This window comes from Bubalus bubalis, chromosome 10 (genome assembly GCF_019923935.1).
Source record: "Bubalus bubalis isolate 160015118507 breed Murrah chromosome 10, NDDB_SH_1, whole genome shotgun sequence".
NCBI lineage: Eukaryota > Metazoa > Chordata > Mammalia > Artiodactyla > Bovidae > Bubalus > Bubalus bubalis.
In genome coordinates this window covers 36254217-36279086 of record NC_059166.1, presented here as the reverse complement: position 1 = coordinate 36279086, position 24870 = coordinate 36254217, and the positions used below count along the sequence as shown (strand labels likewise).

General features: G+C 40.9%; 1 protein-coding gene across 3 annotated transcripts in view; it reads right to left on the bottom strand.

Moving 5' to 3' along the window:
- ARHGAP18 (Rho GTPase activating protein 18) overlaps positions 1-24870 on the bottom strand; it is a 206798-nt gene that overhangs the window by 92286 nt on the left and 89642 nt on the right. The window contains exon 1 of one of the 3 annotated variants that reach the window (XM_044924245.2): positions 992-1176. The exons of the other annotated variants lie outside the window; for them this stretch is intronic. The gene's annotated coding sequence lies outside the window, so the exon portion shown is untranslated. Of the gene's footprint in view, positions 1-991; positions 1177-24870 lie in introns of those variants that run through there. 3 annotated transcript variants of the gene reach the window in all.

Here is a 24870-nt window from a genome sequence, read left to right as displayed (position 1 = left end):
TCTGAGAGAGGACTTTCACACAAACGATGGGTGATGGCACTGCGTCATAATTTAAAACCAAAATAAGCTTCCAGAAGAGAGGGATGCGCTGGTGGGCAGCTAAATCGTTGGAAAAGCCTCTGCTACCACCTACTTTCCATCAAAAAGAGGATCACCCAGATGCAGCTGCAAAAAAACAGTGGTAATCGCCCCTGCCCTCCTCACAGCTGCCCTCCTCTGCAGACTTCATGGACAGCACACCCTCCCGTCTGCCTGCATCCACACTCCCCGGCAAGGACCCATCATGGGCCTTTCCCTCAGGGAGATTTCAGCTTCTCAGGCTTTCATGCAATTCACAAGAAGTGGCTGATTTCCACCAATTCCCAACCTGATGCTGTCAGTTTTTAACCCGTCCCACCTCAGAAAACTACCTCTTCAAGTGGAGCTGTAGTATTTTAGAGATGTCACGAGTGAAAAACCTGGGGAATCATTTAGGGAAGCGGTTCTTGACCTTAACAGACTTGCCCTTAACATAATATTTTATCATCTCCACCATTAATTATCCTGAAGTGAAATTCTGATCCTTTATCTCTACACCATTTTAAGATACATGTGTCTGCCTATGACCTTTATCATAATATTGAGGAACAAAGGAAAATAATTTTCAAAATTATGCATTTCAATAAGCGGATTAATGCTCAGACTCTATAAGACACAAGGAAGTGGTCAACTGCTTACTTCTACTTGTTACTTCTAATGAGTGACTTTAGATTTGGAGAAAAACAAGATCAGAAAACATGCCTCGTAAGAAAAACAGAAAACAAGAGAACAAAGGGACAGGTGGTACATGGAATTAAAAGCTTGAGTTAAGATAAGCAGAGATGAGACGTTTATACGACATCCGTCAGGAATGCCCACTGGGTCATTCTAAAGACATGAAGGACACCACATAATTCTTTGTTTGGCAGGACTGTCCTAAAACTGCAGGATGTCTGACACAACTGGAACCTACCTGGCAAACAATGAAATAACATAAAACACTCCCACGAATTTCCAGAACGCCCTCTGGAGAGCAATACTGCCCCCACTGAGAAGTACTGACACAGTTCCACTGTTGGCCTCATTCTGGCTTTGAGAACACAGAGGCCCTGAGAGGTGAAGTGATTACACTCCCAGCAGGTTACTGACAGCGACACAGCTGGTTTCAGAATGAGACTTATAATCCACACACACCCCCCTCATCCCTACTCCTAGATCAGATTTTTCACTCCCGCCCTCTGCAATCATCATCCCCCTTAAAATTGAAACACCTGTGTCACGCTGACCCCACACCTCCTGTATTCTTCCCTAATCATGTATGCTGACTTGTTTGTTCCCATCAAGCCCTATTAGCATGGTCACAGCCCGAGCCTTATTAACTCACATCACAAGAAACATGCTTTGGGTTCCCCTTCTTGAACCATAACCAACATCCTGACTGTCTTTGGGACCTTCCAGTTCCCAACCAGCCCATTATCCAGTCCCTCCCTCCCCACACCTCATTCTCTCAGCATCCAGAATGCTTCCCACGCTGCTCCCTTGGCACTGCCCATCATACGTCTGCTAAATCTTGGTTTACTGCCCCTCTGTCAGCTTTTTACTTAATCCTTGCTGCACAGAAGTGTAGGTGTGTTAAGTTTCATATCTAAGCAGACCTGTGTTATTTCATATTCATCAGCTACAATATAATTCTATTCAACGTAGTTTCTTCCAGCTACTTAAGAAGTTCTTTCAATGGCTGTTCCAAATCTGCTGAGTCAATCCCTGATTCAATCCACATATTCTGCTTTTATAATGATTGGACAATAAATTATGAGGATGCCCCCTTCCAATGAGATCTCTGTTCATGCTATAGGTCCAAGCAGACTGACCTCGTTTTAATAATTTTTATCCTTCCTCCAAAATCTGGCTCCTGTTAAAATCCTCAACAAAGCTTTCAAGCTCCTGGCCCATGTTGATCTCTGAATTCTCAAATCATTAAACAGAAATGAAAGCAATTTTTAGATGACCTAGCCAAATCATTTTACTTTACACATGAAGGAACTGAGATTCAGAGAAGCAAAGAAATAGTCTCTGGGCATATAACTGGTTACAAACAAGGCTACAACTGAGGTCTCCCCCCTTCCTGCTCTGTGAGTTAATTTGCTAATATTTACAGATGTTTCCAAAAAATCTGTTAAAAAAAAAAAAACCAGAAAGAAAGAAAAGAAAAAAAACGAAAAAACCTCCTCTTAAAAAACACACTTTTGTATGCTGCTGCTGCTAAGTCACTTCGGTCGTGTCCGACTCTGTGCGACCCCAGAGACGGCAGCCCACCAGGCTTCCCTGTCCCTGGGATTCTCCAGGCAAGAACACTGGAGTGTGTTGCCATTTCCTTCTCCAATGCATGAAAGTGAAAAGTGATAGTGAAGTCGCTCAGTCATGTCCGACTCTAGCGACCCCACAGACTGCAGCCTACCAGGCTCCTCCGTCCATGGGATTTTCCAGGCAAGAGTACTGGAGTGGGGTGCCATTGCCTTCTCCGACACTTTTGTATATTTGTTAGGATAATTCTACTATCCTTCATATTGTCATTCATTCAGTACATAAAAATGGAAATGTTTTATTTGCAATGTATTTTCACACTAAATGGAAATTTAATGCAAATATTCAGTTCCTATTTTGCTTGTTCATTTCAGGTTTATTTCAGTTAATAACCATCTTCAGTTTGCTTTCTAGGCAACACAATCTTGCCAAAAATTCCTAAATGGAGCCACAAAATAATCATCTCAAATGAAGCTTTTTAACTTTTATAGCCTACTTCCGTCTCAAACCAGGTTTACTTCACAAGTGGTTTTCATTTTTATTTTATGACTATATAAAAGGACAAAGTAAAATTATAATATTCAGTCTGAAATCATTTCCTAAACTTCTAAAGAGTGCCTTGCATGCCTAAACTATTGTTAATTAGTCAGCAATGATTCACATACTCTTTAAGCTCATGCTGTCTTCTTGCAATTTCTCAGTCCTCAATCATTTAGGTGGTGAATCCACTGTGAGGTGACTAATGTGTTAAATCTCCAGATTAGATTATTTCTATTCTTTTCATAAGGTTATTTTTACTACCGGCTTCTTTTACATTAATATATCATTAGTTGACTCTTTTTAATGTTATCTCTCTTTTTAATGGTTATCTGAAGAGACCAAAGTCAATATTCAAAAAAACCACCTCCTTTCACACCCGCAGGTACACATTACCGTACTGAATGCACTTCACCAGCCTTGAAAACCTGATGTTTCCATCCTCTGAAGAAACTCTCTCCTTTGAAGTTATTTTGTGCTCTCTTTTAAACACAATCAAAATGTGGAAAAGAAAAGTGGATATTCTCCCAAAGCCACTCAACTGAATGACAAAATTGGGAAAGGTTTCAAAAATACTGGCTCATATTTCATTTTCTTCCTCTCTAGTCCCATAGAGTAACTTCACACACACACATACACACACAAAGCTTCCTCTTTGAGAAAGCTGTTAGTCATCAATCTGTTTTTAGCTAGTTCCCAACTCAAGCTTTTAATCTCGCCTTCATCATTAAGGAGATATACCTTAAGTATTTTATAAACTATCTAAAAATTTCAATTAGCTATTTTTATCTCCATGAAAATTGTTCAGTAAAATTCTCATTAATACAACCATCCAACATTGAAGGAAACAAGTGTAAGATGTTAGCTAGGTAGTTGACACACAAGAAGATCTGTAACACATGTCTGTAACTTAAAAGAGAGGGGGCAGAGACTGCCTGCCTGCCTGCATAATTAACTATCTAATCTTGAAGATGGCACTTCTATCTCTGGCCTACTTTCTTCCGTGTGAATCAGGGAGTAAAGAATGCAAACACAGTATCTGTTTAAGTTTTTACTATTTATGATCCTAGGAAATTACAAAAAATATATTGACATCTTTCTATAACATGACTAAATGAAGAAAATATGCTTCCTTAAACATATGTATTTATTCTGTTTATTTAATTTAGAAGCAGAGTACGTACATCATGTGAAACGCTGGGCTGGATGAAACACAAGCTGGAATCAAGATAGTCCAGGGAAACAGCAACAACCTCAGATATGCAGATGATACCACCCTAATGGCAGAAAGTGAGAGGAACTAAAGAGCCTCTTGATGAGGATGAAAGAGGGAAGTGAAAAAGTTGGCTTAAAACTCAACATTCAAAAACAAAGATCATGGCATCCGGTCCCATCACATCATGGCAAGTGGAGGGGAAAAAGTGGAAGCAGTGACAGATTTTATTTTCTTGGGCTCCAAAATCACTGCAAGCAGTGACTCAGCCACAAAATTAAAAGACACCTGCTCCTTGGAGGGAAGACTATGATAAACCTAGACAAAGTATTAAAAAGGAAAGACATCACTTTGCCAACAAAGGTCTATATAGCTAAGGCCATGGTTTTTCCAGTGGTCATGTATGGATGTGAGAGTTGGACCACAAAGAAGGCTTAATGCCAAAGAACTGATGCTTTTGAACTGTGGTGCTGGAAAAGGCTCTTGAGAGTCCCTTGGACAGCAAGATCAAACTAGCCAATCCTAAAGGAAATCAACCCTAAATATTCACTGGAAGAACTGATGCTGAAGCTCCAATACTTGACCACTTAATGCAAACAGCTGATTCATTGGAAAAGACCCTGATGCTGGGAGAGATTGAAGGAAAAAAGAGAAGAGGGCAGCAGAGGATGAGATGGTTGGATGGCATCATCAACACCATGGACAAGAATTTCAGCAAACTCTGGGAGATAGTGAAGGACAGAGGAGCCTGGTGTGCTGCAGTCAGTAGGGTTGCAAAGAGTCAGACACAACTTTGTGACTGAACAACATCATTATATATATTACCTAAGAGCCAATGGCAACCCACTCCAGTATTCTTTCCTGGAAAATCCCATGGACGGAGGAACCTGGTAGGCTACAGTTCATGGAGTCGCAGAGTCAGACAATACTGAACGACTTCACTAAGAGTCAAACTATGAATTTCTTTTGTTTATAACATCAGCTCACTATCACATATTGTTTGGCCAACTGAATCTATATATAGTTTTATTTTCATAAGGTGTTGCTTCTACCTTTCATTTTTAAAATGTTGACAAAATGCTAGTAAAAGAGTAAAAGAGCCCAGAAAGAATAACAATCACAATGATACCAGTAGCTTGTACTCACTGAGCCATCACCATCAGTCAGGATATCATTTAAATAACACTTGCACATGTGCTTTTGCATTTACTCCTCATAACAACTTTATCTACTGATTTGTCAGTTGAGAAACAGAGGGACAGAGTGGTTAAGTAACTTGACAAGGTTACATCATAGGTTGGAGAGCTGGATCTGGATGCCGGACAAGCCAGCTTCGGCTTAATCGGGTAGTTTACGCCTTCACTTTACTGCCTCTTGATAAGAGGCTGGGTGACAAGATGAAGGTTAGTTCAGTTCAACACTAACCAGATACATTCGCTGGAACTCACTTTCCATATCTATTAATACTACGAGAATACTATTCATAGTATGAGATATGGCATTCCCATATCTGGTGCTAGGGCTTCCCTTGTGGCTCAGCTGGTAAAGAATCTGCCTGCAATGCGGCACATCTGGGTTCGATCCCTGAGTTGGTAAGATCCCCTGGAGAAGGGAGCGGCTACCCACTCCAGTATTCTGGTCTGGAGAATTCCATGGGGTCACAAAGACTGGGACATGACTGATGGACTTTCACAATCTGGTGCTATAATCTAGAAAATCCATACAAGTATTTACACAGACATCTAAAAAGATTGGTATTTCTCTCTGGAGCATGTCTTACAGCATAGCCACCTGCCTTCTGCCCTACTTCTCAGAAATGAATCTATGACCAAGCAAATAGCCTTGGTTCCCAGCCATAAGAGATATGAGAAGGTATTTCAGAAAAGAAACAGAGGCTTAATTGCTCTTCCCCACCCCTTGCTCCTTGGATGAGGTGTGTCACCAAGTCTCCTCCCTCTGTCCCTCGCCTACCTGTGCTGCCAATCAAACTGCCCTCAATTCCAGACCAACACCCACTCCAACTTCAACCAAGAGCCACCTCACCCCACCCTACTCCACCCCACTCTGACAACTGAAGGCACAACTGTGTCCTGTGGAAGGACTGACTAATAAGTGGCCAGGGATCATTTTAAATGCCAGCTGTTATTTCTGCAGAAAGTGTAAAGCCGATGCACTGAAAAAACCCTGCTTAGAGTCACTGGGTTTGGGCTCTTGACCTAGCACATCAAGTGCTCGACTCTGATTCTTGTCTGGCCATCTTCTAGAAGAGGCTGCAGATGGGTGAGAAAAGTGGGAGAGAATGGGGAGAGCAGGTGCGGCCAAGCTTCTTCACATCTGATGCAGTTGGTCAGTGTTCCGGGTTAAAGGGGAAAGCAATAAATCCATGGCAAATGAAGTCAATGTTTTCTTCCAAGAGAAAGTGGTAAGGACTGCTGCTTTTGTGTTCTGACCACTCCTAAATTTAAGGTTAAATGCCCCCGAGGAGCTACAGAGGGGGCAACAGGTCAAACACCACCACTAGCATCTTCATCACTCAGTAATCCTTTAAATACAGCTAAAGGTATTAATCACTGAATCTTCACAGCTACCCGAAGCCATCACACTCCAAAACCAACCACTCACTGTCTAAGAAAGGTGTGAGTGCCATGCACACTGCATGGTTTATGAGCTTCCATGTCCTTAGCATCGCTACAGTTAGAACTCAGGCTGAAAACATCCCTTTTCCATCCTTGTTCATGAAGATGGAATGAAAACATTCTACTCAGCCATATATAAATACTGCACTTTGTAGAACTTCAACATTGGATTGTTGCAATAATACTCTTACAGCAGGCCCTTAACAAAGTTCATCGGGGATCACAGGCTCTGTTCTTCCCACCACCAGCTGGATGTGAGAAACCTTCAACAGCCACTAAACACCCCTCAGTGACTCTTCCCTTGGTTCCATCACCAGCTAGCTGTGGGTTTACCTCTCCTGATTTCCATCTCCTCACACTGTAAACGAAAGAGTTCAGACCAAATGACACTTGGATTTCCTCAACCACAAAAATCTGTGATTACAAGGGGAAAGTATTATCCTTGACAGTGACCTAAGAATCAGTGATTTAATCGGAAAAAAAAAAAAACGAAGAGTTGCTTATACATTTTTCAAAAAAAAAAAAAAGAGGAAAAAAGGATATTTGGGGATAATAACACCACTGAATTTTTATATTGTTGAACATAAGTAAGCAAATCACAAGGCCTGATCTAAAACTGCAAATTAACAGTGCCAGGGACCTAGCACCAAAGGTCAAATTTAAATAAAAAATTACTTTTGTTGACGTATAGTCTTCACAGATTTTTGTTGTTGTTGTTCATAAAAACCATACTTGCTGATGATTATGAGTAGCTAGTTTTAAGCAGCTTGAGAACTCGTACTTTCACGAAGCATGAAAACTTAGAATTCTGGCTCTGAAAGAAATAAGGCACCATATTCAAGCCAGTTAGATTCTACCTCTTGGTTAGATGAGACTTTGGTGTGCTATCTGTTAAACTCCTGGAGCTGTCCTAAAATTGAACGTTGATGCTTGGGGAATATTCAACAGCAGACATAATAACCCTGATTAAAATATTTCTCAGAATTTTGTTACCACTGATTCCCTTATTCTTGCAAAAACCTAGGCTCTCAAATTTTACCACTCTTACCATCAGCCAGAATTTAAACTTCCCCACACAGTAATACTACTACCATCAAAGCTATTAAGTAATCTTAATATGTGAAAGGAAAGAGGGATGCAAGACAGGATAGCTGAAACGTCAAAAATATAACTTGTGCAAATGGAACAATTTCATTCTTTCTCACAGCTAATATTCCATTCTATATATTGTACAAAAACTTTTGACACAATTGGGCATACAATCACAATGTTTTTTAATATTCAGCAAGAAATGAACTCCTAGAATCTGCCTGCAATGCATGAGACTCAGGTTCAATCCCTAGGTCAGGAAAATCCCCTGGGGAAAGGAATGGCAACCCACTCCAGTATTTTTGCCTAGAGAATTCCATGGACAGAGGAGACTGGTGGTCTACAGTCCACACAGTCGCAAAGAGTTGGTCACGACTGAGCAACTAACACACACACACATACCAAAAAAATCTAGAAAATGTTATTTTTCATGGTGAAATATTAAAAAGTTTTTTCTGAGAAAAAATTAATAAATAAATGAAACTTATGTATTGAGTGCCATTTTTTCAAACTGTGTCCCACTGAAGCCCAGGGACCCATCCATGTTTGCTTCAGGCTTTCACAAAGTATAATTAAACCCATTGGTACCAAAAAAAAAAAAAGGTGATTATGTGCCTACATGAGTATGAACTCACCCTGAGGGCCACCATCAAACAGGGGTTTTTTCAAACTGTGTCCCATTGAAGCCCAGGGACCCAGACAGGTAAACCCCTTTGGGTCTCTGAGCAATGTGTACACAAATCACATAATGAAATTTTACTTTACATCTCTGCACATATTTGAACCTAAATGTACCATTGATTAGGAAGGTGTAGTTCTCCATTATCTTTTTCTAAATCCAGGATGACACTTTTTTGTTCAAGCAAAGCCATACATCAGTCAGTCATATCCAACACACCTGCCCCCACCAAATGCAGGAGCCATGGATTAAGTTCACACAACCTACAAATACTTCTCAATGACCTACTCGGCTCAGCCTCTCTTCTAGACACTGGGGATACAGTGAACAGAACAGGCAAAAATCCCTGTCCTTGCAGAGACATTACAACCAAATAAATACATAGTTTAGAAATAAAACAAGATATAAAAGTTAGCCAGGGAAACTCTGTGAAAACCTTAATATGGATCATATACTACACTATAATTATCTTTGGTGTGATAATAGTATATTACAGTGGTTTTCAAACTTGTCTGCACATTGGAATCACCTGGGAACTTAAAAAAAAAAAAAAACAACATGGATGCCTATGACCCATCCAGGAATTGAGATTTAATTAGTTTGGTATATAGTCTGAGGTTTGGAATTTTAAACTTTTTTTAAATTAAAACTTTGAATCCAGATGTAAGATTTATGTGTATCCATTATCCATTTTAAAACAGTCCTAAGAACTTAACTTTTTTTGTATAAAAGCTGAGGAAACAAAATCAATCATCTAGTTCACTTGATTATCTTAGGATGTTGCCCTAAGTATGAAATTCAACAATTTACAAGCAGAAAACTACTTTCAGATGATGGGCAATGTTTCAGAATTCACCAAGTGAATTTTTAATTTCAGCTTGATATAATTGTTTTACTACAAATTTTTTGTTTCAATGTTTATTTTTCAATATTTTAAAACCATACTATCATCTTTAAAAGAGCAGTGCCTCACTGACACCGTTTTGAATATTCATTGCTCCTAAAGACTGCTGCAAGCATAGGACACATTAGGGTTTTATCTATACTCATCCTAAAAACATGAACTACATTTAAAAAATAAATCCTTAATATACACTTGGTTTGTCCCAGTTTACCTCTCTTTCCTAAAGATGTAACAAAACGTTTCAATTAATATTATACAGTCTATTCCAGTGCCATCTGTCATCTGGACAGTTATTATTCATAAGGGAAACTATAGTTACTATTCATTATTTGTATCTTCCCAACTTGGGTTTTTTTTTGTATGTTTGTTTTTTGGCCTAACAGGAATACAAATACATACACAAACAGAGAGATAATATGAAAGAGAGAAGGCAGGAGGGGCGGGGTGGGGCAGTGGATATAGCTGGAAAAGAAGACTAGAGCCCTAATTAGAAAGATACTCATACTTAAGCATGTACTCATCTGGAAAATATTTACTAAGAACCTACTATGTGCCAAGCAATGTGGAAACAATTATAAACAAGCCAAACAGAATTCCAAATTGATAGTCCCATTGGGATGGAGAAGGCAATGGCACCCCACTCCAGTACTCTTGCCTGGAAAATCCCATGGACAGAGGACCTGGTGGGCTGCAGTCCATGGGGTCACTAAGAGTCAGACATGACTGAGTGACTTCACTTTCACTTTCCACTTTCATGCATTGGAGAAGGAAATGGCAACCCACTCCAGTGTTCTTGCCTGGAGAATCCCAGGGACAGGGGAACCTGGTGGGCTGCCGTCTCTGGGGTCGCACAGAGTCGGACACGACTGAAGCGACTTAGCAGCAGCAGTCACATTGGGAACATGGATGAGCAAACTCGACACAATTAGAGCACTGCTTTTGCAGAGTTAATCTGATGCTGAGGATTAAAACCAACTAGACCAGGTTTGCATTCAAATTGTATATTATACCTAAGTAATAAAAGGGGATTCTTTCTAAAAACTAAATCTGATGGTAGACTCCTGACTGTGTTGCTTTCTACTTGTATTTCTTCTCTTTCACGTGGTTGCTAATTACTACATAAAGTGGCATAAAGTAACAGCAATTTACTCTCTTATAATTCTGCAAACTAGGCACTCAAAATCAGGATTGCTGGGGCCAAGGTGTCAAAGGAGACAAACTCCCACCAGAACCTCTGGGGGATCCATTCCCTGCTCTTCCAACTTGGGACAAGCATCTTTTGCTCATGACCTCATTGACTCCAATCTCTGCCTCCATTTTCAATTGGGTGTGGGGGGGTGTGATCTCCCTCTTTCATAAGGACCATTATGATTGCCTTTGGGGCCCAACTGAATAATCTGGGATAAACTCCCATCCCAAGATCCTTCACTTAACTATATCTCCAAAGACCCTTTTTCTAAATAGGATTCACATATTAAGATTCAGAGATTCCAGTGATTAAGACTTAAACCTTTCAAAGCCATCACCAAAGTACCACACCTACCAAGAAACCCTAAGAGTAGCGACGCACAATAGGAGAAACTCGACTAAACCAGAGCATTTACAGATCTGCTCCAAACACATCTGTCTGACAAACTGACCTGCTTCTGTACAGATCCCTAAGTGTAAGGTGCTTTACTCCTCGGCTACATTTATGTGTTTATGGTGAGAATTTAATTAAATGAGATTAGAAAGCACCATGCAGATTGAAAGTAATATTAGCTTTTTCCCTTTCTCTTCTGCCTCCTCAGCTATAACCTCAAATACCCTTACAAAACAACTCCCGTGATTTTCCCTTACCCATTTTGGAACCCTGACTTGACTTCTCGATATACTGAATCTGCAAAGAAAGAGCTCAAAAAAGTTCAGTAAGCCAGGCCAACATGGCACCAGTTCTCAGGAGTCTTCAGGACCAGGGGCAAACCTGGGCAAAGCTAAAGCCTGGTCTGGTGGAACTCTGGAGCTGGAACCTCTCTGATTGCTCAAACGGGAAAAGTGACATGACATTTACTCTGGGGTCACTTTGCGTGCGTGAGTACGTGCACGTTCAGTCATTCAGTTGTGTTTGACTCTTTGTGACCCCATGGACTATAGCCTGCCAGACTCCTCTGTCCATGGGATTTCCCAGGCAAGAACACTGCAGTGGGTTGCCCTTTCCTTCTCCAGGGGATCTTCCCAATCTGAAAATGAACCTGTGTCTCCTGCTTGGCAGGCAGATTCTTTACCACTGAGCAACCAGAGAAGCCCTGGGGTCACTCTACTCACTCACTTTTCCCTAATTACAAAAGTAAGTCTTGATTAGAGACGCTAAGAAATCTAAGACCAAAACTGCATGGATAAGAAGGATGGTACAGAGAAACTGAAGATTTCCAGTCAAATCACTGAGGAGCCATTCTGCCTTCTGAGCTTCAGCAATTGCTACTATAACTGAGGCTTGGCCAAGTCACTGCTTTCCTGACCAAGCTATTTGAGTAGAATCAAAATCCTGACTTGTCTCATTCTCTAGTGACCCTGATAAGGAGAATGTCTACTTTTCCAGAATCCACTAAGCAGTGAGCCTTAGCTGAAATTCTTACTCGGAAGTATTTTTTTAATGTATTTTCTGTTTTGTTTTGTTTGGGTTGTTTTCTTCAGATGCATTTCTTAATACTGTTAATATGTAGGGGTATCCTCTAAAAATGAAAACATCCTAATGTAGAAAATTTAAATAAACCAACAACTGCTTATATACAAGCTCCATCTACTTTCTTCTCACTCCAGACCTGAAACTAGTGTATAAATACAATTCTTAGCCTCTCAAGGAAGAATGAAAATAGCATCTCATATGCTATGATGCCATTACAAATATATTTCTATTTTATTTGAGCTATTAACATTGTTTGCTTTTATAAACAGAATAAATAAAACAATTCAGGATTTCCCTGGCAGCTCAGTGGTAAAGAATCCCCCTGCCAATGTAGGAGACACAAGTTTGATCCCTGATTTAAGAACATCCCACATGCCACAGAGCAACTAAGCCTGTGCACAACAACTATTGAGCCTGTGCTCTAGAGCCTGGGGCCACAATTGTGGAGCCCATGAGCTGTATTTACTGAAGCCCTCTTCCCCTAGAGCTCATGCTCTGCAACAAGAGAAGCCACCACAATGAGAAGCCCCACACAGTACAACCACAGAGTGGCCCCAAGCTTGACCCATCTAGAGAAAAGCCCACAAACCAACAAAGACCCAGCATAGCCAAATATAAATAAAATTATTTAAAAATATACAATAAATATACATATAACAAAACAATTCATTTCATTATCACATTGGCTTAAAATACAACATGAAAGCAAATGTCAAATGAATAACAAACTAAAATCTACAGGATATTAGTCAAAAGCTGTCTGATGCAGGGCAAGCACTGTGGCACAATCCAAAGACATAAAACACTGAATTTCACCTTCTTGTTTTCCAAGAGCATGATAAGCAAGCCCATAGGAAAGGCAATCTATTATCTCCTCTTCCTCATTCAAGGCTTGCCTTTGGTATTAAATATTCCAGACAGCTACATAATACACTTACTGTTTCTTCTCCACTGTCTTACCATTCAATCTCCTTCCACTTTAGTGAAAAACCTGTATTCTCCTGTAGAAATAATTTTAACCTATTCAATGTAAAATCCAACAATTGCACCAATAGAATGCATCATAATTATACAATCATAGAATATTTTAAAGATTCAGTATTTGAAAGCAGACACTGCCTCAGCCCCATCATACTTTCTGAACAAAAGACCTATCACCCCCTCCCTCAGTTCAGTTCAGTCACTCAGTCGTGTCTGACTCTTTGTGACCCCACGGACTGCAGCACGCAAGGCTTCCCTGTCCATCTCCGGGAGCCTACTGAAACTCTTGTCCATTGAGTCGGTAATGCCATCCAACCATGTCATCCTCTGTCATCCCCTTCTCCTTCCACCTTCAATCTTTTCCAGCATCAGGATATTTTCCAATGAGTCAGTTCTTTGCATCAGGTGGCCAAAGTATTGGAGTTTCAGCTTCAGCATCAGTCCTTCCAATGAATATCCAGGACTGATTTCCTTTAGGATGGACTGGTTGGATCTCCCTGCAGTTCAATGGACTCTCAAGAGTCTTCTCCAACACCACAGTTCAAAAGCATCAATTCTTCGGTGCTCAGCTTTCTTAATAGTCCACCTCTCATACCCATACATGACCACTGGAAAAACCGTATCTTTGACTAGATGGACTTCTGTTGGCCAAGTAATGCCTCTGCTTTTTAATATACTGCTTAGGTTGGTCATAACTTTTCTTCCAAGGAGCAAGCATCTTTTAATTTCATGGCTGCAGTCACCATCTGCAGTAATTTTGGAGCCCAAAAAATTAGTCTGTCACTGTTTCCATTGTTTCCCATCTATTTGCCATGACATGATGCAACCGGATACCATGATCTTAGTTTTTTGAATGTTGAGTTTTAAGCCAAGTTTTTCACTCTCTTTCAATTTCACCAAGAGGCTCTTTAGTTCTTCTTTGCTTTCTGCCATAAGGGTGGTGTCATCTGCATATCTGAGATTATTGATACTTCTCCCGGCAATCTTGATTCCAGCTTGTGCTTCATCCAGCCCAGCATTTCACATGATGTACTCTGCATATAAGTTAAATAAGCAGGGTGACAATATACAACCTTGACGTACTCCATTCCTGATTTGGAACCAGTCTGTTGTTCCATGTCCAGTTCTAACTGTTGATTCTTAACCTGCAAACAGATTTCTCAGGAGGCAGGTCAGGTGGTCTGGTAGTCCCATCTCTTTGAGAATTAGTCACAGTTTATTGTGATCCACACAGTCAAAGCCTTTGGCATAGCCAATAAAGCAGAAGTAGATGTTTTTCTGGAACTCTATTGCTTTTTTGATGATCCAGCAGATGTTGGCAATTTGATATCTGGGTCCTCTGCCTTTTCTAAATCTTTTGAAAATCTGGAAGTTCATAGTTCATGTACTATTGAAGCCTGGCTTTGGAGAATTTTGAGCATTACTTTGCTAGTGTGTGCTGCTGCCGCTAAGTTACTTCAGTCGTGTCCGACTCTGTGTGATCCCATAGATGGCAGCCCACCAGTCTCCCCCGTCCCTGGGATTCTCCAGGCAACAACACTGGAGTGGGTTGCCATTTCCTTCTCCAATGCATGAAAGTGAAAAGTGAAAAGTGAAAAGTGAAAAGTGAAGTCACTCAGTCATGTCTGACTCTTCGTGACCCCATGGACTGCAGCCTACCAGGCTCCTCCGTCCATGGGATTTTCCAGGCAAGAGTACCGGAGTGGGGTGCCATGTTAGTGTGTGAGATGAGTGCAACTGTGCAGTAGTTTGAACATTCTTTGGCATTGCCTTTCTTTGAAACTGGAACAAAAACTGACCTTTTCCAGTCCTGTGGCCACTGCTGAGTTTTCCAAATTTGCTGGCCTATTGAGTGCAGCACTCGCACAGCATCATCTTTTAGGATTTGAAACAGCTCAGCTGGAATTCCATCACCTCCACTAGCTTTGTTCATAGTGATGCTTTCTAAGGCCCACTTGACTTTGCATTCCAGGATGTCTGGCTCTAGATGAGTGATCACACCATCATGGTTATCTGGGTCATAAAGATGTTTTTTGTATAGTTCTTCTTTGTAGTCTTGTCACCTCTTCTTAATATCTTCTGCTTCTGTTAGGTCCATACCATTTCTGTCCTTTCTTATGCCCATCTTGGTATGAAATGTTCCCTTGGTATCTCTAATTTTCTTGAAGAGACCTCTGGTCTCTCTACAACCCCAATTTTGGCTGAAGCAAGGAAAGGACAAGATTAGTGTCTATGAGTATGAAGTCATACTAGGACACAGAAGAGATAGTTCCACCTTTAGAATATAAGGGCTCCCCTTGTGGCTCAGATGGTAAAGAATCTGCCTGCAATGCAGGAGACTGGGTTTGATCCGTAGGTTGGGAACATACCCTGGAGAAGCAAACGGCAACCCAACTCCACTCTTCTTGCCTGGGAAATCAAATGGACAGAGGAGCCTGGAGGGCTACAGTCCATGGGCTCACAATGAGTTGGGCATGACTGAACGACTAACACACACCTTGGAATATAAAACCACCCATGCAAGCTCTCCTTGCCAGGCCAGCATACTGACATGGCCATTGAAGCACATTTCATGTGGTCTCAGGCTAGCTCTTTTTTTAGCTCAGTCTCCAAAGCAAAAGAAGAGGTCTTTAAAGCCAAGTATCAGCACGAGAGGAATCTACTCCATGCTGTCACCAACATGGGTTGCAAATGAAATATCCTCGTGAACAACTGGATCCCATTTCCTATAGTTGTTGAAACGTGGATTTCTGATACTGGTGTTACAGAGTCAAATTCTTCATTCTGTTGGGTAAAAATAAACTAAAACCCTAGAAATATAAAAAAGACCATCCTGTTCCTAAACACTATCATATAATCAGCAATCATTTGTTGACTATGCAGAGCATGCCAGGCACTAACTAGATGTTGAGATTCAAGGATAAAGAAAATAACAGGCTCAGTACTTTCATGTTTATTATTCTAAGATGGATACAATACCACAGAATATTATGGTTAATATTCTTTTCATCTGTAGCTAAGAAGAAGGGACTACACAATAAAACAAAAGTAGAAAGTATTTTTTCCCCAAATTAGCACACATTTTTATCAAAGAAAAACATACTCATAATAATGTACTCTTATCAAAGGACACAGCTTGCTAATATTACTATCTCTTACTGGCTGTCCTATTCTTTATCTCTCCTCCTCCTGCTACTTCTCTTTTTCACTGCTACAGCTTTAAGTAGTTATTCCCAGACTTACATATTAGGGGAAAAAAATTTTTTTTAATTTGGGGGTGGAGAGTATCAATACAGAGTTGCAACTTTTTATTAGCCAACCAAGAGCAATTTTAAAAAAATAGAAACTATATCTACTTGCACCAACTTTATTTCATTAAAGACATTTGATCACATAAAACAATATGCGATCCTTTCAGATCCTTTCATATCTGACTGTAAGTGTGAACTCCAAATGACAAATAGGAGGGAAGAAGAACCCTTGTGGTTAAAAATATATTATGGAGGATAGAGGATGGAAATGGCAAAGACTTTGCTTACTTCACAATTTTCAGTAGGGCCAGTCCAGGTCACCTTGAACAATGCAGTAAGAAAGGCCCAAGGTGTGTCTTTGCCTGGCATGAAGTGGATGAGGTGATAGAGGATGCATGGAGACTCTGAAACCAATGTAGAGACAACCAGAAGGTAATAGAGAGGTGGTATCACCATGGGGGGAGTCCTGCTAAGATCAGGATGCTGAGAAAACACTTAAGAGGAAATTACTTTTTAAAGTGTGGATAGAACACAGAAGAAGCTCAAGGCCCAGAAACAGACACTGGATAGCAGGAGATGGCTGATGGTAGGGCAGCAGTTGAAAAAGTACAGATCTGAGAAATTTCAAGGAGAAGAAAAAATAACCAAGCTCAGTAACAGGCTCCGTGAGGAAGCCTGGGGACAGCGCTGTCAGCGATGACTCAGATGTCACGAGTGGAGAGCAGACAGGCCAGCAGTAGCACTGCCAGCGACACCGAGGAAGTAAGAGAGGAAACGATGCATGAGATAGCTAAGAAACACTATCAACAGTCGCATAGCTGTGGCTTCCCCAGCAAAAAATGCATGTGCAAAATACCCTGTGTTCCACACCTTGGTTAAATTTTATCTCAGAGAATAACAACACATTAATGACCCACACTATTGCTGTAAGAGAGCATGTCTAGGAATGTGTGTGTAAGGGGCAAAAAAAAAAAATAGAGGGAAAGTAGATTTCAATAGTGGCTGGCTCTGGAGTAGTAGTAGATGTGACCTTTATTTCCTTCTTTGCACTCTTAATTTAGTTTTTCAAATTTCCTCTAAGGAGAATGCTATTTTGTTGGTAAAATTTGGGGGATTTCATAATTGAGCATGTTAGCATGTTGTGTTAATTTGCAGGCTTCATTAACCCACAGGCAACACACACAAAACGTCCACCTACTTTAAGAATTACGGAGACTTTAGCACAGCAAGGGGAACTCCAAATTAGGGTTCACATACCCATTGAAGTCAACATGCATCGTCCTGGTCTGCCATCTGGGGACTATTCACATTTAACATGTATCAGAAGCACAAAGATTGGTCTCACTTCAGCTAAAGTTAATCATGAAAGCCAAGAAATATCGGCCCAATATTCAAGCTAAAGCCTCCCAATGCCAGGAACTACAATTGCAAGGAATTTTTCACTAAGGTCTGTAAAAGGTACTTCTTAGAAGTGTAGAGGATATACATATGAAGATTTTCTAGTATTAAATAAGGTACTTTATTGTCTTAGAGAAGTGGAATGGCTACTTTCAAAGTAAACTGGACAAATCCAATGTGCAAGGAACTAGATAACAGTCTCCATTCTCTAACTCAGGCTGTGGGCAGTGGACATAGGGCAGCCACTAAGGGAACAAACTCTGGAAACCCAGCTCTGTTCTAGTGCCTTCCTAGCATGTCATCCGGAGCATGTTTCTGAGCCTCAGTTTCTTCCATCATAAAATAGAGACAAAATTATACCTATCCTCAGTATTGTGAAGTATCAGTTCAGTTCAGTTCAGTTGAGTCACTCAGTCGTGTCCGACTCTTTGCGACCCTGTGAATCGCAGCACGCCAGGCCTCCCTGTCCATCACCAACTCCCGGAGTTCACTCAGACTCACATCCATCGAGTCAGTGATGCCATCCACCCATCTCATCCTCTGTCGTCCCCTTCTCCTCCTGCCCCCAATCCCTTGTGAAGTACAGAGGAGTTAAAATTCACATATAGGATATTGTAAAGCAGCAGAAGAGCACTAGGCAAATACAGGGTACTATTATTTTTTTATTTATAATAAATACTGTTGAAAAAGCTCAGCCTTCTCAAACACCATACTTAAACACAACCATAAACTGTGCTAATCATGCTGGTGATCATTTGATACCCTTCTGCCATATTAAAAAATACAAAGTTGCTTTTTTCCTTCTCACTTCCTCTTATTCCCTCCTGACCTACATTCAAAGATTAACAGAGCGGATACTAGAGTTCCTCAAAAATAGTAACACCCCAAAATTGAGAAGCCTGGATGTTTTCCTTCTGTGTCATGCTCTGCCCTGCTCAATCCCTCTCCTAGGAAACCAAGGAAACATCTTTACTCAATAATCCAGTGTGTTGGCAACAACTTTCAAAATCAAGAAACAAGTTGGCTCACTGTTTAAAAAAAAAGTCTGTGCTAAAGAAAAACTAAGTAAATATATTTTTGCAAAAAGCTCTAATAACTAACTCTCCTGTGGAGTAATGCAGCCTCCGAGAATGCAGCTCAGTACTTCTTTAAGTCACCTCTCGAGATAATGAATCTTCCCCAGCAGGACTGTCCATTTGTATACTAAATGCAAGCACAAACTGAAATACCAACTCCCATCAGAGCCAACCCCACTACTTGTGGTTGGCTCTGTCATTTACACTTGCCCTCTTCAGGCTGGCTTGTCCATGTCCTAGTGAGCTTCTCTCTTCTCAGCCATTCACATGAGGCTCCCTGAGCACTCTATGTATGATTATTAGGGAGCCCTAGAAAGCCCACCCCATCTCCAAATCTGGCCAATGACAGTAGCTTCTCTGCCAATAAGACGCCAGGCCAAAGGTTCCCTGTTAGGTAAGTTGACAAGTGCCAAAGGCTTACCCAGAGTTCCCTTGGCTCCTCACAGGGAGCTAAGTGTCTTCCAAGCTGAGTCTCTTTCCTAGGATATTAAGAAAACCAAACACCTGGAAACGGGCTAAGAGTTTCCACAGTCCTCAGAATTGCAACCACAGAAGTATTTATACAGACTTGTGGTTTTCTCCAGATTTACATTTCTCTCAGAAGTCAAGGCAGTCACCATGTCAACTTTCACTAAATTGTCTCCCTAAAAAACTATTCTTTATAAGCACAGAGACTCATCACTTCAGGACTATCAGCTGCAGGCACTGGGCAGGTATTCCCTGCTCTTGTCAGAGCCTGGCTTCTACACATTGTGTCTTTGCTGCTGCTGCTGCTGCTAAGGCGCTTCAGTCATGTCCGACTCTGTGCGACCCCAGAGACACCAGCCCACTAGGCTCACTCGTCCCTGGGATTCTCCAGGCAAGAACACTGGAGTGGGTTGCCATTTCCTTCTCCAATGCATGAAAGTAAAAAGTGAAAGTGAAGTTGCTCAGTCGTGTCTGACTCTTTGCGACCCCATGAACTGTAGCCCACCAGGCTCCTCCGTCCATGGGATTTTCCAGGCAAGAGTACTGGAGTGGGGTGCCATTGCCTTCTCCGATTGTGTCTTTAGGACTCACAATTCTGGTTCATGGGTCTCAGAAACAACCACAGTTTCCAACGGTCCAAGTTACTGCAAATGACAGACAACACAAATGTTATTTCTGAAAATACTAGGGGTCTGAAGACCTACTGACAGAGCTTGTTGCTGTTGTTTAGTCACATGACTTAATGCTGTTAAGTCACGTCCGACTCTTTGTGACCCCATGGACTGTAGCCCACCAGGTTCCTCTGACCAGGGGATTTCGCAGACAAGAACATTGGACTGGGTAGCCATTTCCAACTCCAAGAGATCTTTCCGACCCAAGGATCAAACCTGTGTCTCCTGCATTGTAGGTGAATTCTTTACTGCTGAGCCACCAGAGAAGATAATTAGCTGAACCTTATCCCACAAAGTGTTTTTTGACTGCCTGGGGCTGATAAGCTGTTACTTCTTTCCTCTCCTCAGGGACCAAGTAGGACTTATGGGGACACTCAAGCTCAGGCTCAAAGCCTACCAAAGCAGCTAGAGCCTGAGCCTGTTTCCTTCCTTCTCTTTTCTGAATATGGGAAAGAGATGGGCAAGAACCTTTGTTCGAGGAAGTCAGACTTCACTATAGGAAATAAACCTACAGATAATTACTCATATTTCACGCAAAAGCCAATACTTTCCTCTTCCCTACACCTTACCTCTGTTAACCATCTCCCCATCTCTTCATTGCACTTTGTCTATCTCTGAATTCATTCATGGGCCTCCCTCAAGGCCCAGTGGTAAAGAATCCACCTGCAATGTGAGAGACCTGGGTTCGATCCCTGGGTTGGGAAGATCCCCTGGAGGAGGGCATGGCAACCCACTCCAGTGTTCTTGCCTGGAGAATCCCATGGACAGAGGAGCCTGGCGGGCTACAGTCCATGGGGTCACAAAGAGTCAGAGCTAAGCTCCTAATGGGACAGAAAGGGAAGGAGACTGTTTAAGATGGCATAAGAGGTTCAGTAGCAACCAAACTTTTTTTTTTCCCCAGTTATTTGCAATGCTCCTGTGTGCTTTACGTGGTTTACCACATTTAATCCTCATACCACCACTGAAACACAGAAAGGTTCAGTAACTTGCCTAAGGTCACATAACCAGTAAACCTTGGGTCCAACATATGAAACCATGCTGTCTCCTAAGCCAGAGCTCCCTCTTCTCCCCACAGCACTATTCCATCACCCCAGTCCCAAATCGGGGGACCCAAGGGTCTATGATGGAGCTGTCAGCTATTCTGAAAAGGGGGCAGATTACATGTAGCTGAAAGAACTCCCAACTCCTCAGTCAAGGCTGACCTTTAAAGCTTGCCACAGAGTGACCTCCACCTCCCCTTCTTGCCTTTCCTTCTGCCTCTCGTCAAGCGGCCTGTCCTTTAACGAAATGAGAATCCTCACAGAATCAACCCCCATCTGAACCTCCCTCTCCTCAAAATACATCTCCCTTCTTCCCCTAAAGCCGAATCCTACCCAATCACTCCAACAAGATGAAACCTTGTTAGGGAAGTTGACAAGTGCCAGAGGCTTACCCAGAGTTCCCTTGGCTCCTCGCAGGGAGTGAGCAGAGTGCTCTCCTCACTAAGCACTTTGACTAAGAAGTGCTCTCCCATCCTTAGTCAAAAAGAGGATGTCCTTCCTCTGCAGACATTCGGAGCAGGGTTATTGGTTCGTTTATTTGTTTTAACCTATGTTAAAGCAATTGTAACTTTCTCTAGTGATTGCAACACGTGACACAGCTCAGTGTCCTCAGCAGAAACTTGAAAACCCCTTACAGGGGTTTATCTCGGAATAGTACAGTTTACCCAGCAGAGGAGAGAACACAGTTTCTGTTCAACAAACTTCATAGCCGAGTTTACATAGTACAGTTTTTTGGTGTTTCTTTTTAAAGATGTCTCAACACTGGCAGCTGCTACACCGGGTAATAAAAACAAATTGAGCTGCTACTAGTGACAATAATTCCATCTTCTGGAGATTCAGTAAACTGATTCTAAGTATGCGCCATCTGAGTACTGTCTAATATAAAAATCTCGATTTTCTTCCTATCTCCTAAGGATCTCAATGTCACAAGATCAAGAAGAGGAAGATTCTAAGTTAATTCTTCAACATCCAAAAATGTTTTTGCTGTTACTCTTCTTTATCTGGAATTTATTGAACAAACACAACCAAGGGGGCTAATTTTAAATTTCTAGAGGAATTAATAGTTTGTTATCACTAATGATGGCCCCCCAGCCAGGCCTCTGAGGCCTCATCAGCAGCTTAAGAACAAATTTATCAATTTCTAGCATGAAAGACTGGGAGAAACCTGACAGTGAAAGGCGGTAATTCTCCTCTCAGATGTAGATGGGAACTCCCCACCCCATCCCACCTCCGCCGCCCCACTCCCACCCCCCAGGAAGGACAGAGGTGCAGCTATTGTTTTTGCATTTGAAAACGTCACCAGAGTACTTTCCATGAAAGATATAGGAATGATAATCCACTTGCATATTATTTTGCATTAAGATGTCCTTTTGGATTAACTTCAAAAATCATTGCAAGTGTGAATGTACATAAATCTTTTTCTATTTCTCTTTCTCATCGCTTGGAAAAAGCATACATTTTTCCATTTGCTTTTCATGAGGATCTGAGAAAACAGCATCGTTGGAAAAACAAGTATTTCTCTACCTTTCTCACTCCTGTCATCCCAGCCTTCAAATTTTCATTCTGAATTCTGAAACTACACAGGTTTGACCATTTAAGTCAAGTTGCCATTCAATTTTAAAAGGGAGCTAGTTAATTTGTTTTTATTTATTTATTTTTTTTTTATTTTTTTTTTAAACTTTACATAATTGTATTAGTTTTGCCAAATATCAAAATGAATCCGCCACAGGTATATATGTGTTCCCCATCCTGAACCCTCCTCCCTCCTCCCTCCTCCCTCCCCATACCATCCCTCTGGGTCATCCCAGTGCACTAGCCCCAAGCATCCAATATCGTGCATCGAACCTGGACTGGAACACTTTCTAACACCATACACAAAAATAAACTCAAAATGGATTAAAGATCTCAACGTAAGACCAGAAACTATAAAACTCCTAGAGGAGAACATAGGCAAAACACTCTCTGACATACATCACAGCAGGATCCTCTATGACCCACCTCCCAGAATAGTGGAAATAAAAGCAAAAATAAACAAATGGGACCTAATTAAACTTAAAAGCTTCTGCACATCAAAGGTGTGCAGGTGAAAAGGTGAAAAGACAGCCTTCAGAATGGGAGAAGATAATAGCAAATGAAGCAACTGACAAACAACTAATCTCGAGAATATACAAGCAACTCCTACAGCTCAACTCCAGAAAAATAAATGACCCAATCAAAAAATGGGCCAAAGAACTAAATAGACATTTCTCCAAAGAAGACATACAGATGGCTAATTTGTTTTTAAAAGAATTACATAAATTTAAATTATTACTCTAATACTAATAACAAGCAAACATACCAGATTGCTTTGGCTAAAGCGATAAATTAATAACATTTTATTAATCACAAAACCAACACAAATTCCCTGCCCATGTAAACATAATTCCATATGCGTATATGGAATTATTTATATAGACATTTTAAGTAAAAATTAATCAAAAATTAATCACAAAACCAACACAAATTCCCTGCCCATGTAAACATAATTCCATATGTGTATATGGAATTATTTATATAGACATTTTAAGTAAAAATTAATCAAATGGCTAATTCATATAGTACTAATATTACCTTCCTATACACGCAATGTAAAAATGCATAAAATCACAGCTGAACTGAATACATGCTTATCAGATATATTACTATAAATGCTATACTTAAAATGGAAAACTCTTAAATATATGACATGGATTTAGCAAAAGTGGTAGATTTTAACCTCAGCTCAAATCACCTGTCATTACATACAACATATAAAATTGTCTGAGTATAAAAATATTTATGTTCTAAATATAAAAAGATGACAATTCAGATAGTAAAGAAATAGTTGGTTTACGTTACTCACAAGTATAATTCTGAAATATACAGATCATTTATGCAATACAAACTACTTGAGTGATTAAAAAAGATGCTAGTGGTACATGAAGACACAGTGTAACAGTGCATTGTATCTTGGTCATTTATAGATGGGGGCTCAATTTAAGCTGTTTTTTGATGAGCAACATAAGTTATGTTATAGCAGTTCACAAAGTCCTCACAATTTAACGGGTTGTTCGATTCTTAATTCAGTTCATTAATAATAATGAGATGGGGGAAGAAGCAGCAGGTCTGTGAGGCAGGGATGAAGGAGTGACTAACCCAGAAATGGTCACCTACAACACAAATACACCAAAACTTTCCCTAACTCAGCCCTCAATAAAGGATGACACAGTCTTCCACCACACCTTTTCAACATGGGGCCCTTAGAACCCTGAGGAGCTCCTCTTAAAGAGCAAGATGTCAAGGATGGGGTGGGAAGACGGAGAAGACACTGAGTCGTGCAGACCCTTTGCTTCAGCCATCTCCAGGGAAAGATTGATCTAACCTGCAATGAATTTTGCCCACTTGCACATTTTGCTTAGGAAGCTAGTTCCTTCTAATGAAATTCACTCTTTTGAGCATGTCTTCAAAATACTTGGATTATCAGCATTTCAGGTGGAAATCTAAAGGCTAATTCTCCCCCAAGCTTTAAAATTCACTGGCCAAGGTTTCATAGAACACAATTTTATTAGAGATATTTTAAAATTTCAGTACTATTAGTTAAAAAACAAAAGGTATGCCTGAAGAGGTGCTTCCCTGGCCACCTCCCCAAGAAGCATAATTGAGGGGATGTGAACTACCCCATCACAACAGTGCAAGGAAATGGTCTCTGGTTCCCAAAAGGCTGCTGAGAGACTGCACACACACCTCCCCACGTCCAAGAGCTCTAGTGACCATGTTCCTCTCCTGGTCATCCCACAGTGCCTTCTGGGCTCTCGACTCATTGGAAAAGACCCAGATGTTGGGGAAAATTGAAGGTAAGAGGAAAAGGGGGTGACAGAGGATAAAATGGTTGGATGGCATCACTGACTCAATAGACATGAGT